The sequence below is a fragment of the Pleurodeles waltl genome, chromosome 2_2, assembly GCF_031143425.1.
Source record: "Pleurodeles waltl isolate 20211129_DDA chromosome 2_2, aPleWal1.hap1.20221129, whole genome shotgun sequence".
Taxonomy (NCBI): Eukaryota; Metazoa; Chordata; class Amphibia; order Caudata; family Salamandridae; genus Pleurodeles; species Pleurodeles waltl.
The window spans coordinates 1,100,994,945-1,101,013,219 of record NC_090439.1 but is presented as its reverse complement, the minus strand read 5'-3'; positions in this window follow the sequence as shown (position 1 = coordinate 1,101,013,219).

Below are 18,275 nucleotides of genomic sequence, written 5' to 3'. Positions count from 1 at the left end.
TCCCCGCCATGGAGCTCACCTCGCCCTCCGTCCCACTGGTGAACTCCGAGTCTGTAGTGTCGCCCTCCAGGGCCATGTGGGATGCAGCTCCCTCCTGCTCCAGTGCCACTGCTCCTCCACCTGATGATGCTAATGCACACAAGAACAGGGAGACCACAAAAAGGTGGGGGGACGACAGAAGAAAGACATGTTGAGTGCATGCATTACCGCTACCGCTGGCGGACACGACAGACACAGAAGCCCCCTGCACTACACCGTGCTCTTGGGCTCCACTGTTCAATCCCTGGGACATGGCCTACAAGGCTATGGACGACATCTGCACACATGGATGACACAGGGGCATTACTAGGTGTACTTGGCACTCTACAGAGGTGGGGTGGGCTGCCATATGGCCTGCCTTACGGAGGGACCTTGCCTACTAAACTCGCCCTGGCCTAGGGAAACCCACAGCCCACCTCCCCCACCCAAACACCTCCACTGCACGCAAAATCAGCAGGATGAGCGTGTACTCACTCCCTTGTGGCTGCTGTGATGCCCTCAAGCGCCCATCCAACTCCAGGTACGCCACCGCCAGGATCCTGAACATCAGGGGGGTCATGGTGTGACGGGCACCCCTCCCACGTTGGGAGGCCAACCCCAGCTGAGCCTCCACCGTCTTCTTGCTCCAGCGGCGAATGTCCTCCCATCTTTTCCAGCAGTGGGTGCACCATCTGTGGTAGACCCCCAGGGTACAGACGTCCTTGGCGATGGCACGCCAAATATCTTTTTTCTGGTGGGCGCTGACCTACATGATTTGTACAGGGGGAAGAGAAATGTTATGCCCAACTGCACCGTCACAGTCATTGGCCCCCATCCCTACCCTTGCCATGTGGCACATGCATTCATCGTCGTTTCATGCACGCCTCAATCTCCCTCCTCCCATCTTTCATCCACCCCGCTCCACACAGGCATAGCCCATACAGCATGCTCCCAGTGTACTTACCTGTTTGTCTGGAGGACCGTGGAGTATTGTGTACTGGGGGAGGACCCCATCCACGAGTCTCTCCAACTCCTCCGATGTGAAGGCAGGGGCCCTTTCCCCAGACACTCGAACCATTGTCTCTTCCAGACCGAGGTCACAGCAGCACTTGCAGTGTAGGTCCTCTCCTGTCGAAGATCAGGTATCGAGTGATTGAACAGATAGAAAATGGCGGTCACGTCTGCGGCGGTGAGTACCGTCACCGCCGGCGTACATCGTCATTGGCTCCTGTGACCCATAGGGTTCAATGTTAAGCAATGCAGCATTGCACGCGGTCTTCGACCGCCTACCGCGACGGTGTACAACGTCAGCGCAGTTACCTCACATACCATGTCCCACTTTACAGGTCAGGCAGCCGCCATTTCAGGGGCCCACATGGCTTAATTTTTAACTGCGTCACACATACCTAGGCCTAGCCTCAACACACATACAGGCCACTTTTTGGATTATGATTTGTGTTCTGTGTAAGCTGTGGGTACGTACCTCTAAGTTGGTTGACTCTGTGCTCGCTGTTGTCATTCATAGGCACCGTCCGCTGGGACATGTGAGGAGATGGCGGCATCCTCCGGTGTATAGACCGCTGGTGGACCTGTCGACAATGTAGGAAAGAGATGTGATCATCATCTACAGGCTTGACCATGCCACAATCCATGAACTGTGTACCCAGCTGGAGCCAGACCTGATGTCAGCTATCCGCCATCCCACAGGAATCCCCCCTCAAGTGCAGATGCTGTCAGTACTCCATTTCCTTGCAAGTGGGTCATTTCAAACAACAGTGACCATAGCATCAGGGATGTCCCAGCCTATGTTTTCCAACGTGTTGTCCAGAGTGTTGTCTGCCCTGCTGAAACACATGCAGAGCTATATCGTTTTCCCTCAGGTGGAGGATTTGCCTACAGTGAAAGGTGATTTCTATGCCCTGGGACATATCCCCAACATCATAGGTGCCATTGATGGGACACATGTGGCTTTTGTCCCCCCCACAGGAGTGAACAGGTGTACAGAAACCGGAAGAGTTATCATTCCATGAATGTGCAGATGATGTGTTTGGCAGACCAATACGTCTCCCATGTCAATGCCAAGTTCCCTGGCTCAGTGCATGACGCCTACATCCTGCGGAATAGCAGCATCCCTTATGTGATGGGTCAACTCCAGAGGCACCGTGTGTGGCTATTAGGTGAGCACCTGGAAGCAAGACAGTGGGAATGGTTGTCTGGGTCTGGCAATATCCCTACAGGTTAGTGTGTGTCTAACAGTTGTCCCTCGCCATTTGCAGATGACTCTGGTTACCCCAACCTGTCATGGCTACTGACCCCAGTGAGGAATCCCAGGACAAGGGCAGAGGAACACTACAATGAGGCCCATGGGCGAACTCGACGGATTATAGAATGGACCTTCGGCCTCCTGAAGGCCAGGTTCCGGTGCCTCCATATGACAGGTGGATCCCTATTCTACTCGCCAAAGAAGGTGTGTCAGATCATCGTGGCCTGCTGTATGCTTCACAACTTAGCTTTGCGACGACAGGTGCCTTTTCTGCAGGAGGATGGTCCAGATGGCGGTGTTGTTGCAGCTGTGGAGCCTGTGGACAGTGAAGACGATGAAGCAGAAGAAGAGGACATGGACAACAGGAACTCGGTGATCCTGCAATATTTCCAGTGAGGCACAGGTAAGAGTACAGACCTGCCTACTACATCTACTTTAACACTACTACCTCTCGACTGTCTGTGCTTTTCACCCAGTGTATGGTCACTGAGTTGTCACTTTCCCTTACGATTTCACAGATGTGGGTCCCACTGTGTGACATCTGCTTTGTTTCCTCATGGACTACTGTGTGACATACGTATGTTGACATTACAGTTGAAAGAGCATTTTGTCACTGTAATTGCTAATACACAGTTTCGAAATCACAGACTGAATCCAGATTGTTTTGTGCTTTAAGGGTGTTTATTTAAGTGCTCAATATTGGAAGGGGTTGTAAAATGGTGAGGGGGGATGGTGGAGGAATGTCCATGGCAGAGTCCAGTCTATTAGTCTCACAGGTGCATGCCCAAATGGGCATAGGAAGTGGAGCTGGGGCAGTTTGAGGATGGACAGGGTGACAAAGTGGGACAGAAAGATAACATTCAAGGTGGTCTAATTTCTTGGCGGGGGTCTTGGCATCGTTCTCTGTCTTTGTCCTAGATCTCAGGGACTGTTTGCGGGGTGGGGTGCTGGTGTGGTGGATTCGTGTGTCGTGATAATGTGGGCGTATTTCTGTTGGCGTGACGGTGGAGGTTTTGTTTTCGCCAGTTTATCACTGACCTTTTGTGTGGCGGACTTGTGTGGGTGTCTGAATTTTGAAGGATTCTGAGCTGTGGGTCGTAATAGCTGTAGTGGATTTCCACAGCCGCGGCGGTGTGTTGGCGGTCTTCTGCACAGCGGTAAGCGGCTTTTACCGCCAATGTTGTAATGACCCCAATAGTGTTATTAAAGGATGGCTGGGTCAATTGAATCGGATTAGCCACGCCAAAAGCGAGCCAGCTTTGTCAGCTGTCGCATGAATTTTAGTGGAGTGGGCAGCATAGTTATGACATCGTATTTGGTCTAGAAGTGCCAAATGTTCCCTTCACGTCTCCGTCAACTTGGACCTACCGACTGGATTATTCTCAGTTGTAGTTTCCAGGTGCAAAAGTAATCTCTCAATGTGCAGAATGTCAGTGTCTAGCTGTCAGCATATATTGTAGTGCAACACCATACATTGTCCCCGCAGCGTCACTTTAAAGGCGTCCAATTCAGTGGTTCTCACTTCATTGGTGTCTGCCTTAAGATCAAAGTAACCTTCAATAGCTGTAGTGACAGAGGAACACATTGGTGGATCCATTAGCGCTACTAGTTGTAAGCGCCTTATGAGATTTGGAGGAGCGCCTGTATCCCACGCAAACTGCATGTATTGGGGGTTATGGTCAGAGTGCGTTCGACCTAAATAGTCAATTTGTGTGACATATGGGATAAGTCCTAGCGTTCCCACCCTTCTATCAATCCTGACATGTAGGAAATGGAGTGCAGAGTAAAAGGAATACACCTTTGTGGTCACATTGCCACTGCACCAGATGTCAGCTAGTCTCCAGCGTTGAAGCTAGTCAGTCAATACGTAGGCATTGGAGGAAGGAGCTGTATGGGGCCGTGGAGGAAACGATCAATCCAGAGTGGTGTCCAGTACACTACTGAAGTCGCCCCGCAGGAGCCATGGGACTCCATTCCATTGTGATAGGACCCAAGAAAGTGAATGTAAGAAAAGAGCTTGATCAGTGTTGGGGACATATGCTTACTATTAGGATATGACAGCCATCCAGGCTCCCTTTGACTAGGACACATCTTCCCTCTGGGTCTACAGCCACCTCTTCTGATAGAAAAGGTGTTCCTGGTCTCATCCACATTAATGTACCACAAGCATATGACTTTGGGACCAGAACCTGGCTTGATTCAGTGCAGCACTGGCCGTGGCGTCTATTAAACTGTGACTGGCATGGCAGAGCATAAGTGTGCTGCGATATGGCTGCGTGGGGGCCATATGACTCCAGCCAGCACCAGGCGCCGTCAGGTGAATCGAAGAAATGATGGTATCATTGGCAACCACACAGAGATGCGCCGGAAAATCAGTGAATACTTCAAGCCTAATTAGAGGAGGTGTTGTTTCACCGCCAAGAAAGAGTTCCGCAATCTCTGAACTGTGATACTATAGTCCAGAAAGAACATAACTTGTGCATTGTCCACAGTGATCTCAGGAAGTTATTCTGGTTTCACAAAGGATCGAATCTCTATCCCAATAATGCAGCAGCTTGAATATCATCGGACGAGGGTTGGATCCAGGTGGGAGTTTTCTTGCAGGGACCTGGTGCACTCATTCAATAGAGAACGTTTGCGAGAATGCATGTTGAGGAAGTAAATTATGCAAGCATTGTTCCACATATTGCACTGCATTTCAGCCCTCAACTTCCTCCAGAAGTCCCACAATACAGACATTGTTCCTTCTTGAGCATCCCTCCGCATCCTGAGCCAGTCGCTCTAGGACACTTACCCGTTCCAGCAGTGTTTGTAAGGAAGAGTCCATGCGTTGGGTAGGCGGTTGAAATTTTGTGAGGAACCGTTCCACTAGTCCAACTCTGTCTGTGAGTTTGCTGTGGTCTGCATGAAACAAAGTTCTATCCATTTCCACAGCGCCAATCTTGTCCTCTAGGGACATCCGGCTGCGTACAATAGCCGCCAGTACAGAGTCCAGTTTGACTTCCAGGGTAGTGGAATGGGCTGGAGGCTCTGATTAGATGTCTCTGTAGTAGCCATGGCTGAAGTCAGTGCTGGGTGCAATGGTGTGCTCTGAGCGATAGTGCAGTTGCACCTCATTCTTGATGGTATTGTCTAGTAAGCACTTAGGAGAGTAGATATAGTAGGCTTTGTGTTGGGGCAGTGGAGGGCTAACTGGGTATAGTCCGCTGATGCCGACATGCAGTTGCCCAAGTCAAAAAGGAAGATCATCCTGGAGTCATTCTGAAGTCATCCGGTGACTTCAACTGGGCTACTCCTGTAATTATCTGGGGAAGTCATGCAAAGCCATACTGAAGTATGTGTGTAGGGCAAAATATTTAAATGAGATGACTCTAGAGTCATCAGAGAAACTACTCCAGGATAAGTTCCTATTTACTTCAGTGGAAAATATGTAATAACTATTTACTACTGCAGAACAATCCCATACTGTTTTCAGGATTAGAGTGGATTACTCCAGGATGGGTTCCTGATTACCTTAGTGGAAAACATGTGATGACCATTTACTACTGCAGGAAGATTTCATGATGATTTCAGGATTAGGCTGTATTACCCTAGGATGATCGTACAATTATTTCAGGATGGGGCTGTATTATTACAGCACAATCGTGTGATGACATCAGAATGCGACTTTACTAGCCAATGATCACTAAATGATGGAGATGTATTACCCCCCAAGATGACATCTAGCTGTATTACTGCATGATGATTTTAAAATGGGGATGTATTACTCTAAGACAGTGTTAACCAAACTAAGTCACCAGCCAAGTGTTGATGGGTAACCAAAGTCAAAACAATAAATAAAGATGCCTTTAAATTCTAAGTTTAACTTGGCACACTTGATGGTGATTAACAAACAGAGGTCAGTGTCACAATGCTTTATAATTTTAACATGGGGATTGATGTTTACTTTTCTTTCTCTGAAAGCAAAGTGAGAGGATTTTTAAAGTGAATTATGTGACAATGTGCTCTTTCTTGCAATTAACAACAAAATACAAATACCTGTAAATGAACAACATGCATCCAGCAGTCAGGAAAGCAAAAATGAAGTCACTTTTGTATAATTCTGAAGTGCACTGGAAACAGAGATTTTAATAGGATCAATACAAATCAAGACACTTTATGCCCCAATGACAAATATTCACAGAAACCGATTGCCACATTATGATTCACATGCTCTATAGTTTTTCAGTAAAACACCATGGGGCAGATTTATGGAACGTGATGCTGCACCAAGTGCAGTGCTACTTTCCGGATGCCCCTTAGCACCCCCCTACCTCCACCATGTGTGTGCTGTATTTAAAATACTGCACACCGTGGCACAGGGTAGGGGGCAGAAGCATCATGTCACATGACGCTATTTATCTACTCTGCAGGAGTAGCACCAAATTATAAAGAATGGAAGCCCCCTTTTAACGCCTACTCCGGAGCAGGAGTTAAAAGTATTGTAAAAAATGGTGCAAGGAAATCTCATAGATTTTCTTATGCCATTTTTCGGGCTCCTCTAACAGGGGAACGCCCCCTTCGCATACATTATGCCTGGCGCAGGAATAATGTACCGCAAAGGGTTACAGGGTGGCGCAATGCATGCATTACACCACCCTGTAAATACGGCACAGGGATTTCGGCCTCATTGGGCCACAAAATACAAACAAACCAAAAATAAAAAATAAAAACACTTTGGAAGGGATGATAGATATTTTTAAAGACAAATCCATAATTAACCGGTAGAAGTAATGTTTAGGGGTGCTGAGGGATTTTTGTGGTCCAGATTGGGTGGAGTGCAGGCATTAAAGGGATCTAGGGTTCAGGAATGGTTGGAGTTTAGGAGTGCTGAGAGTTTTTAACATTCAGTGATGAGTAAAGGTTACGGTTTGTGAGTGTAGGGGTGTTAAGGGTTTTTTAGGGGTCATGGATAGTTGGAGTCTGGGGGTGGTGAGGTTTTAAGGGATCACAGATGGGTGGAGTTTATGAATAAATGGGGTTTTTAGGTTTCAAGTATGGATGGAGGTTAGGGATAGTGAGGGGGTTCAAGGATGGGAGGAATGTATGGATAAAATGGCTTTTAGGTTTCAGGGAGGGGTGTAGTTTTGGATTGAGGGATGGGTAGGGTTTAGGTGTGGGAAGGGGTTTTTAGAAGACAAGAATGGGTGGTGTGTAGGGTCAGGAAAGAATAAGGTGAGAGGGGTCACAAAATTAAAAGCATCCAAAGCAACTGTTTGACAGTATAAAAAATATAAATTTGAAATAATTACCCCTGATGTAAGGCGCTTGTTTCTAAAGGTAAGACCTGAACTGTTGCATTTACATCTTAACAAGTAAGCATGTCAAATTTTGGAACAAAAAGATATTCTATAAATTGTTTTCTATGAAATCATAAATGCCTATCATTCTGATAACTTCCAGTATACAATTTAGATGAAATGGTTTCTATGAAATCACTTAAAACCAAATGCATAAACCTTGTTTGACATTCTGTGGAAGTTCTTATTTAGGTCAAAGCCTACCAGACTACACAGTTGTCTGGTTTGCTAATGATATTTTGGGGGAAAGCTTCCCTGGGAATGTATTCTGCCCACAGCTTAACATTGGTTTTTAGGGTCAAGCGCACGCAGGCGCTCTGTCCCTTGTTGTAATCTTTCTGTGGGCTTTTAACCACGCCCACCCATGACTTTCATTGGTTCTGGGCTTGCCTTTTAAAATTTGCTTGATTTCATTAGTGAAAGGCATGCATGCATCATGTCTTTTCTGGTGTTTAGCCCTCCTCGACAGCACCGGTATACTACTGAAAACATACGAGGCTTGGTGTTTTCTGCATAGTTTCTGGACTTCTTTGCAACATGTAAAAAAACATGGACAAAGCCAATAGATATTCCATAGGCGAAACCTATTGACTTTGCTAATGCTGGTTTCCATACATGCTTATTTGCTAGTCAGGAATTGTTTCCATTAATTCGTCTGGGTTGACCAATTTATGTGGCAAGAAATGTCCAGTTATGAATTTACAACGCCAATAGCTCAAACCCAAGCAAATGCGAGACCCATTGCATTGCAAATGCTTGTTTGGTTTGTAACTCACATTTTCTTGCTTTGAAGGTTTTATTTGTTTTAGGCTGTCCAGCTTGAGTTCGTCCCTTCCCTTGACCACTCCCTATTTACAGTATCCTTCTGCTCCCTTTCTGTAAGCAAGCCGTTAAATCTTGTTATCTTGTCACATTTGCTGTGAATTCAAAGACAGAGGTGAAATGTCAAGCTCCGTCTTCCAGTTTAGCTTGGTACTTACTTTTCTTTCTCTTGACACCAAAGTGAGTGGATTTATGTGACAATCATGCTGGCTACTGGGGGTAATTCTGAAGTGTAGTAGAAACAAATACTGCAATACCATCAAAAGTAATCAATACATTAGGTGATGACATTTCCACACAATATAGTTTGTGCACTGTATATTAGTGCAAATGTAATGGTCATTCCAATTAAAGATGTGTTCTCTGTAATGCCACTTTACCATACTCCACACCACTGCACTCTACTAAGTGCCATTCCACTCGACCCCTTTCTACTCTGCATCACTCCACCCCACTCTGTGCACCACTCCACTTGACCCCACTCTACTCTGCACCGATCCACCCCACTCTACTCTGCACCACTCCATTTGATCCCCACTCGACCCCACCCCACTCCACACCACTCCACCCCACTCGACCCCACACTACTCCACCCCACCCTGCACCACTCCATACACACTAAGCACCACTCCACTCATACTATGCACCCCTCCACTCACATTATGCACCACTCCACTCTACACCATTCCACCACACTATGCACTACTCAACCCCACTCTACTATGTACCACTTCAATCAACCCCAAAATACTGTGCACCGCTCGACCCCACTCTACTATGCACCATTCCATCCCACCCCACTCCACTTTGCACCACTCCATTGCACCCCACTCTACTATGCACCACTCCACTCAGCCCGATATGCTATACTCCACTCAACCCCAATATACTATGCATCACTCCACTCGACCTCAATAAACTATGCACCACTCCACTCGAACTCAATATTCTATGCACCACTCCACCCCAATATACTATGCACCACTCCACTCGACCCAACTCTGCTATGCATCACTCCACCCCACTCTGCTATGCACCACTCCACCCCACTCTCCTATGCACCACTCCACTCCACCCCACTCTACCATGCACCACTCCACTTAGCCCCAATATACTGTGCACCAGTCCACTCGACCCCGATAAACTATGCATCACTTGATTCTGATATACTATACATCACACCACATGACCCCAATATACTGTGCATCACTTGACCCCGATATACTATACATCACTGCACTCAACCCCGATATACTATGCATCACTCCACTCAACCCCAATTTACTATGCATCACTCCACTCGACCGCAATACACTATGCACCACTCCACTCAACCCCCAATATACCATGCACCACTCCACTCGGCCTCAATATACTATGCACCACTCCACCCCAATGTACTATGCACCACTCCACACCAATGCACTATGCACCACTCCACCAGAATGTACTATGCACCACTCCACCCAGTTTACTATGCACCACTCCACCCCAAAGTACTATGACCCACTCCACCCCACTCTATTTAACATTCACTCTACTATGCACCACTCAGTTCAACCCCCACTCTATGTACCACTCCATTTGACCCCACTCTATGCACCACTCAACCCCCATTCTACTGTGCGCTACTCCACCGAGTCTACTATACACCACCCCACCCGACTCTACTATGCATCACTCTACGATGTACCACTTGACGTCACTCCACTCTGCAACCCGGCACTCTACTCTATACACTCCACGCCAGTGCAGGCTATGCCATTTACTCTACACCACTTTGATTCTGCACCACTGCAGGGAAGTACAATGGGGAAGAAAGAAGGCCACAGAGGTGTAAGCCGTGAAAGGTGGGGGGTGAGAAGGAAAAATAGATATACTGAAGCCTGAGGAAGGAGGAGAGACTGATTTGGGAACAAAATATAGGGTAAACAAGGAATGAGAAGAGTGGAAAGAACTGGGGAAAGCAGAGACTGGAGTGCAGGAAAAGGATGAAGAAGAGAAGTGGACCTAGAGAGGCCAGAGTAAAAGGGGATGAAAAGAGAAAGTGGAAGAGAAAGATAAAAAGGGGGAAAGCAGTTAGTGAGGGGAGAGCGGAGAGAAAAGAAAAACAGGCAGTGCATGAAAGGAGAATGAAGAGCAGGAAAAAGGGAAGAATAGGGAGGAAAAAAGCAGATACTGAGGGGGTGCGAGAAAATATATACCGCTGCCTCTGTGTATATAGTAGTAAAATACCTCTGCCTCCATGCATACAGTAGTAAGATATGTAAAGTTGAGGGATGACTGCTGTATCATTCCTGAGCCCTCCTCACCTAATGTATAACTCTGCCCCCCCACACACAATAGTAATTATTTCATCGTGCTAAGGTTTTCTGCCATCAAACGATGTTTTCGTGGCATTTTATTAGTCCTGATAAGAGATAATAAGGTGTAAATCATACCATAAGGATTATGTTCTGGTGGAGAATCACATTCTGACAGTTCAGACAAATATTAAAATAACATGTTCCTTATTTGCCACATACTTCCAGTGGCTCTGGAAAACATCAAGGTGAGATCACCACAGAGGGCACAGATCAAAAGAGAAGGCGGCGTTGGTATACTTACAACATGACTCAGTGTGTCAGATTACAACATACCTGTTGGCACATTTATGAAACTTGAAACTTTATTCTCTAGGCGCTTATGACAAGCCCTGTGTATGTATGCGACATATAGCAGAACCCTAGCCACAAACACCAGAGCACTGTGCATGATTGGAAGGGTGGGGGTGTTTAAAATAGGTACCTCAAAATAGAACGGGCATAAGTTTCAAAAATAGGTTATTCTTATCTGGCCATGTTAATTGTACTCATTATTTCAACCTTGGAAGCATGAGAGGCTCAATTTACATAAAGACCTCAGTGGTTGGATTTTCCCAAAAGCTACCTTGTCAGATTGATAAAAGAATATCAAAAATGTTGTACACAAATTTCAACACCTGCAAAACCAAAACACAGCTCCAAATGTTATAGGCCAGGGGGTTCTTTCACCATCAGAACACTCACCAGAACGTGCATCATCTGGACAAACCTCACCACTCAAAATAAACATCTTCAAATTCTCAAAGCATCAGAATAATCAAACTGTAGACGCACACTACAAGACCAGTCATCCACAACACCAGATTAAAACACTTCACAGCGCCAGATTACTGAAAAACAACCCACTGTACCACAAGGATCACAACCGATTGAGACCTACATCATCAGGACACTCGCAGCAACTCAAAGATCAATGGGTAGAAACTTACATCAAAACTCCGGAGGTGAAACATGTCCATCCTTAATCTCTAGTGCTCTCAATTCAGCGCCTTTGACATGCTCCATAAATGCACACTAGTTTGAAGTGTGTGCCAAATACTCCAAAACAAGGACATGCACTCTGATGGATATATACACAAGACACTCAAAACGTATTTCTATGCAAGTATGAACTAAGACGCACAACTGTGTAACAAAAGCCCGTGCATAAATGAGTGGAACTTTTTTTTTTGGAAACATACATCCTTCTGCCACCAAACATGTTCTAAATACTTAGGAGCTGCCCAGTATCACACTAGCATGCACACACACTTTTACATTTCTGCATTGTACAGGCAACTTCACTGCTCATTTAAAGTTGCGCTGTGTACTAGCATGCACATAAAAGCACAAAGTTTGAATTAACATATGGTTTTTGATCCGGTCAGAACCCCTTGTACAAAATAAAATTAACCTACCAGCATGTGTCCACACATATCTACCCACAGCCATTTTTGTATTTATCACGATCTACCACAGTAGTGGACTCGCCAGATCTCAACACTTTGGTTTACAGGTTGTGTCCTGGCTCCAGCCGCAAGCGTTGGCCACATCTTTAAAATTAAAACCCTATAATAACCAAATCCCAGGTGGGTTTTCCACACCTGCCACTACCCTAAATTGACTGTAGTGCCCTGTGTTGCGAGGAGTACTGCACACGCATCTCAGTGCTCACCAAGTATGAAATCAATAGTGTTCAGTAAAAGGGCGCATTTGTGTGGAAGGAAGAGTCTGCTCAGAACATATTCCTCCCTTCCCTGCAGTTTAATTGTCCAACCCATCACCAGAACAAGCTCCCCTCTTTTCAACTCACTGACTAAAATGTAACTTTCACTTCCCTTTTACAAACACTTGAGTTCCCTGTCCAGTCTGAAAGGAAATGTTTATTTTACCTGTTTATGACATCGCATATCCGCTGGAGGACATAGAACACCACTCACCTCTGCTTCAAGCCACTATAAAGAAAATACATGTTAATAAAGTGAAAAGCGTAAGGGATTTTAGCCCTTAAAAACTGCAGTTATGCTATGCACCAGGGACTGCTACTGCTAATTGCCTTGCAAGAAGTTAGGCCTTTAACACAAGACTGACTACATTTTAACAAATATAGTTAGTACAATTAAGTGTCACATTTAATTTTCTGCCATGGAGTACTTGAAAAACGTCTTCTTTAATTGAACAGCAGAAGGCAATAAATCTCCATCTGAAGCAGAAAGCGATTACCGGACTCGTCTTGCTTGCAGAGTTGAAATCGGGCAAAACGGCATACAAAACCACAACTCTCCAAATTATAGGGGTAAAAGGATGCCTTAATAGAACAGGTCTGGCAAAAACATTAACCTTGGCATTGAGCCTTACAAAACTAACCCAACTCACTAATACAATGTAATTTCCTAAACTGCACCCCCACTCTGCCCCATTCACATCCCCACCTTGACCCGACCAATCCAGTACCCATATGTTAGAAATGAGGTCTCTGGTTGGCAGTCAATTTGTACTCTGTCCGAGCAGGGATCCTCACTCTAGTCACAGTAAGGGAGTTACACTCCTAAGACAACCCCTGCTCACCCCCTTGGTAGCTTGGCACAAGCAGTCAGGCTTATCTCAAAGGCAATGTGTAAAGAATGTGTACCAAACACACAGTAATACAGCGAAGACACTATACAATGGACACCATACCAATTTAGAAAAATAGGCAATATTCATCTAAATCAAACTAGACCAAAACAACAAAAATCCAACATACACAAGTCAAAATATACATTTTCAAAGTAAAATGAGTCTTACTCAATAGAAAACAATGGAAACGTTGTTTTACACAAAGTACCTTGTTTGTGTAAAAAATAAATCCACACGGGGAGCATGCGTCAGAAAAGTCAGCGATGCTTTGATTCCTTACTCGCAAGTGAGGCCGTGCATCATTTTTCTCTCCCACAAGAGAACGATAAGTCGATTTCCAGACAGGGCACCTCCGATCCATGCAGGTTCACAATGACTTTGACACCTGGCGACAATGCATGAGAAATACGGTTGCACAGTGATGGAAAACCGTGCTGCGTGGGGTTTGCAACGTTTTCAGCAGCCTCAAGCTAGTGTTGTGTCATTTTTCCAGCCACTGTGCAGGTGATGTGTTGAAATCAGCCATGAGGCGGGAGGCGCGTCATTTTTCAGCCGCATTGCAGGTGGTATGTCAAAATTTTCCCAGCGCGGCAGTGTGAGAAGGTAGCCTCTTTCTAGCCTTGTTACCCCCACTTTTGGCCTGTTTGTGAGTGTATGTCAGGGTGTTTGTCACTGTTTTCACTGTCTCACTGGGATCCTGATAGCCAGGCCTCAGTGCTCATAGTGAAAACACTATGTTTTCAGTATGTTTGTTATGTGTCACTGGGATCCTGCTGGTCAGGACCCCAGTGCTCATAGGTTTGTGGCCTATATGTATGTGTCACTGGGACCCTGTCACACAGGGCCCCAGTGCTCATAGGTGTGCATGTATATGTTCCCTGTGTGGTGCCTAACTGTCTCACTGAGGCTCTGCTAACCAGAACCTCAGTGGTTATGCTCTCTCATTACTTTCAAATTGTCACTGACAGGCTAGTGACCATTTTTACCAATTCACATTGGCTTACTGGAACACCCTTATAATTCCCTAGTATATGGTACTGAGGTACCCAGGGTATTGGGGTTCCAGGAGATCCCTATGGGCTGCAGCATTTCTTTTGCCACCCATAGGGAGCTCTGACAATTCTTACACAGGCCTGCCACTGCAGCCTGAGTGAAATAACGTCCACGTTATTTCACAGCCATTTTACACTGCACTTAAGTAACTTATAAGTCACCTATATGTCTAACCTTTACCTGGTAAAGGTTAGGTGCAAAGTTACTTAGTGTGAGGGCACCCTGGCACTAGCCAAGGTGCCCCCACATTGTTCAGAGCCAATTCACTGAACTTTGTGAGTGCGGGGACACCATTACACGCGTGCACTACATATAGGTCACTACCTATATGTAGCTTCACCATGGTAACTCCGAATATGGCCATGTAACATGTCTATGATCATGGAATTGCCCCCTCTATGCCATCCTGGCATTGTTGGTACAATTCCATGATCCCAGTGGTCTGTAGCACAGACCCTGGTACTGCCAGACTGCCCTTCCTGGGGTTTCACTGCAGCTGCTGCTGCTGCCAACCCCTCAGACAGGCAGCTGCCCTCCTGGGGTCCAGCCAGGCCTGGCCCAGGATGGCAGAACAAAGAACTTCCTCTGAGAGAGGGTGTGACACCCTCTCCCTTTGGAAAATGGTGTGAAGGCAGGGGAGGAGTAGCCTCCCCCAGCCTCTGGAAATGCTTTGTTGGGCACAGATGTGCCCAATTCTGCATAAGCCAGTCTACACCGGTTCAGGGACCCCTTAGCCCCTGCTCTGGCGCGAAACTGGACAAAGGAAAGGGGAGTGACCACTCCCCTGACCTGCACCTCCCCTGGGAGGTGTCCAGAGCTCCTCCAGTGTGCTCCAGACCTCTGCCATCTTGGAAACAGAGGTGCTGCTGGCACACTGGACTGCTCTGAGTGGCCAGTGCCACCAGGTGACGTCAGAGACTCCTGCTGATAGGCTCCTTCAGGTGTTAGTAGCCTTTCCTCTCTCCTAGGTAGCCAAACCCTCTTTTCTGGCTATTTAGGGTCTCTGTCTCTGGGGAAACTTTAGATAACGAATGCATGAGCTCAGCCGAGTTCCTCTGCATCTCTCTCTTCACCTTCTGATAAGGAATCGACCGCTGACCGCGCTGGAAGCCTGCAAACCTGCAACATAGTAGCAAAGACGACTACTGCAACTCTGTAACGCTGATCCTGCCGCCTTCTCGACTGTTTTCCTGCTTGTGCATGCTGTGGGGGTAGTCTGCCTCCTCTCTGCACCAGAAGCTCCGAAGAAATCTCCCGTGGGTCGACGGAATCTTCCCCCTGCAACCGCAGGCACCAAAAAGCTGCATTACCGGTCCCTTGGGTCTCCTCTCAGCACGACGAGCGAGGTCCCTCGAATCCAGCGACACCGTCCAAGTGACCCCCACAGTCCAGTGACTCTTCAGCCCAAGTTTGGTGGAGGTAAGTCCTTGCCTCACCTCGCTGGGCTGCATTGCTGGGAACCGCGACTTTGCAAGCTACTCCGGCCCCTGTGCACTTCCGGCGGAAATCCTTCGTGCACAGCCAAGCCTGGGTCCACAGCACTCTAACCTGCATTGCACGACTTTCTAAGTTGGTCTCCGGCGACGTGGGACTCCTTTGTGCAACTTCGGCGAGCACCGTTTCACGCATCCTTGTAGTGCCTGTTTCTGGCATTTCTCCGGGGGATACCTGCTTCAGTGAGGGCTCTTTGTCTTGCTCGATGTCCCCTCTCTCTGCAGGTCCAATTTGCGACCTCCTGGTCCCTCCTGGGCCCCAGCAGCGTCCAAAAACGCCAAACGCACGATTTGCGTGTAGCAAGGCTTGTTGGCGTCCATCCGGCGGGAAAACACTTCTGCACGACTCTCCAAGGCGTGGGGGATCCATCCTCCAAAGGGGAAGTCTCTAGCCCTTGTCGTTCCTGCAGTATTTACAGTTCTTCAGCTTAGTAAGAGCTTCTTTGCACCAACCGCTGGCATTTCTTGGGCATCTGCCCATCTCCGAGCTGCTTGTGACTTTTGGACTTGGTCCCCTTGTTCCACAGGTACCCTCAGTCAGGAATCCATCGTTGTTGCATTGCTGATTTGTGTTTTCCTTGCATTTTCCCTCTAACACGACTATTTTGTCCTTAGGGGAACTTTAGTGCACTTTGCACTCACTTTTCAGGGTCTTGGGGAGGGTTATTTTTCTAACTCTCACTATTTTCTAATAGTCCCAGCGACCCTCTACAAGGTCACATAGGTTTGGGGTCCATTCGTGGTTCGCATTCCACTTTTGGAGTATATGGTTTGTGTTGCCCCTATCCCTATGTTTCCCCATTGCATCCTATTGTAACTATACATTGTTTGCACTGTTTTCTAAGACTATACTGCATATTTTTGCTATTGTGTATATATACCTTGTGTATATTTCCTATCCTCTCACTGAGGGTACACTCTAAGATACTTTGGCATATTGTCATAAAAATAAAGTACCTTTATTTTTAGTATAACTGTGTATTGTGTTTTCTTATGATATTGTGCATATGACACTAAGTGGTACTGTAGTAGCTTCACACGTCTCCTAGTTCAGCCTAAGCTGCTCTGCTAAGCTACCATTATCTATCAGCCTAAGCTGCTAGACACCCTATACACTAATAAGGGATAACTGGGCCTGGTGCAAGGTGCAAGTACCCCTTGGTACTCACTACAAGCCAGTCCAGCCTCCTACATTGGTTGTGCAGCGGTGGGATAAGTGCTTTGAGACTACTTACCACTCTTGTCATTGTACTTTTCATAAGAGAAAAATATACAAAACAAGATCAGTGTATATACACATAGCCAAAAAGTTTTGCATTTCCTCTTTTCACTCTTTTCTAAGTGCTGAAAAGTACTTCTAAACTTTCAAAAAGTTCTTAAAAGTTTAAAAAGTTTTGTCTGTCTTTCCAAAAAGTTCTGAAAACTTTTTTCTCTTTGTCTATCACTTTAACTCTCTCTAAAAAATGTCTGGCACAGGCCAAAAAGTTGAACTGTCCAAACTTGCATATGATCACCTTAGCTGGAAAGGAGCAAGGAGTCTCTGCATAGAGAGAGGTTTGAGTGTAGGGAAGAATCCTTCCTTAGAACTGTTAATTAATATGCTTAGAGTACAGGATAAGGCCATAAGTGCCCAATCTGTAGAAAAAGTAGCTAATGGTTCTCAATCTGATCCAGGGACTCCCCCAGGAAAAGGTTCAGGAAAGAAACTTCTCAGCCTGCCCATTACTAGACAGTCTAGCATAGTTGGTACAGAGGTTGAATCACATCATACTGATGATGTGCTCTCACATTATGCTGGTAGCCAAGCTGTTAGGGTGCCCTTGGTAAGGGACAGGTCTCCTTCTGTTCATTCCCATCATACCTCTGTATCTAGAAATGTCCCTCCCACCCACCCTGATGACAGATTGTTAGAAAGGGAGCTCAATAGATTGAGAGTGGAGCAAACCAGACTGAAGCTCAAGAAGCAACAGCTGGATTTGGATAGACAGTCTTTAGAAATAGAGAGGGAAAGACAGAAGATGGGTTTAGATACCCATGGTGGCAGCAGCAGTATTCCCCATAGTCATCCTGCAAAAGAGCATGATTCCAGGAATCTGCATAAGATAGTTCCCCCTTACAAGGAGGGGGATGACATTAACAAGTGGTTTGCTGCACTTGAGAGGGCCTGTGCTGTACAGGATGTCCCTCAAAAGCAGTGGGCTGCTATCCTATGGCTATCATTTACTGGAAAAGGTAGGGATAGGCTCCTTACTGTAAAAGAAAATGATGCTAACAATTTCCAAGTTCTTAAGAATGCACTCCTGGATGGTTATGGCTTAACCACTGA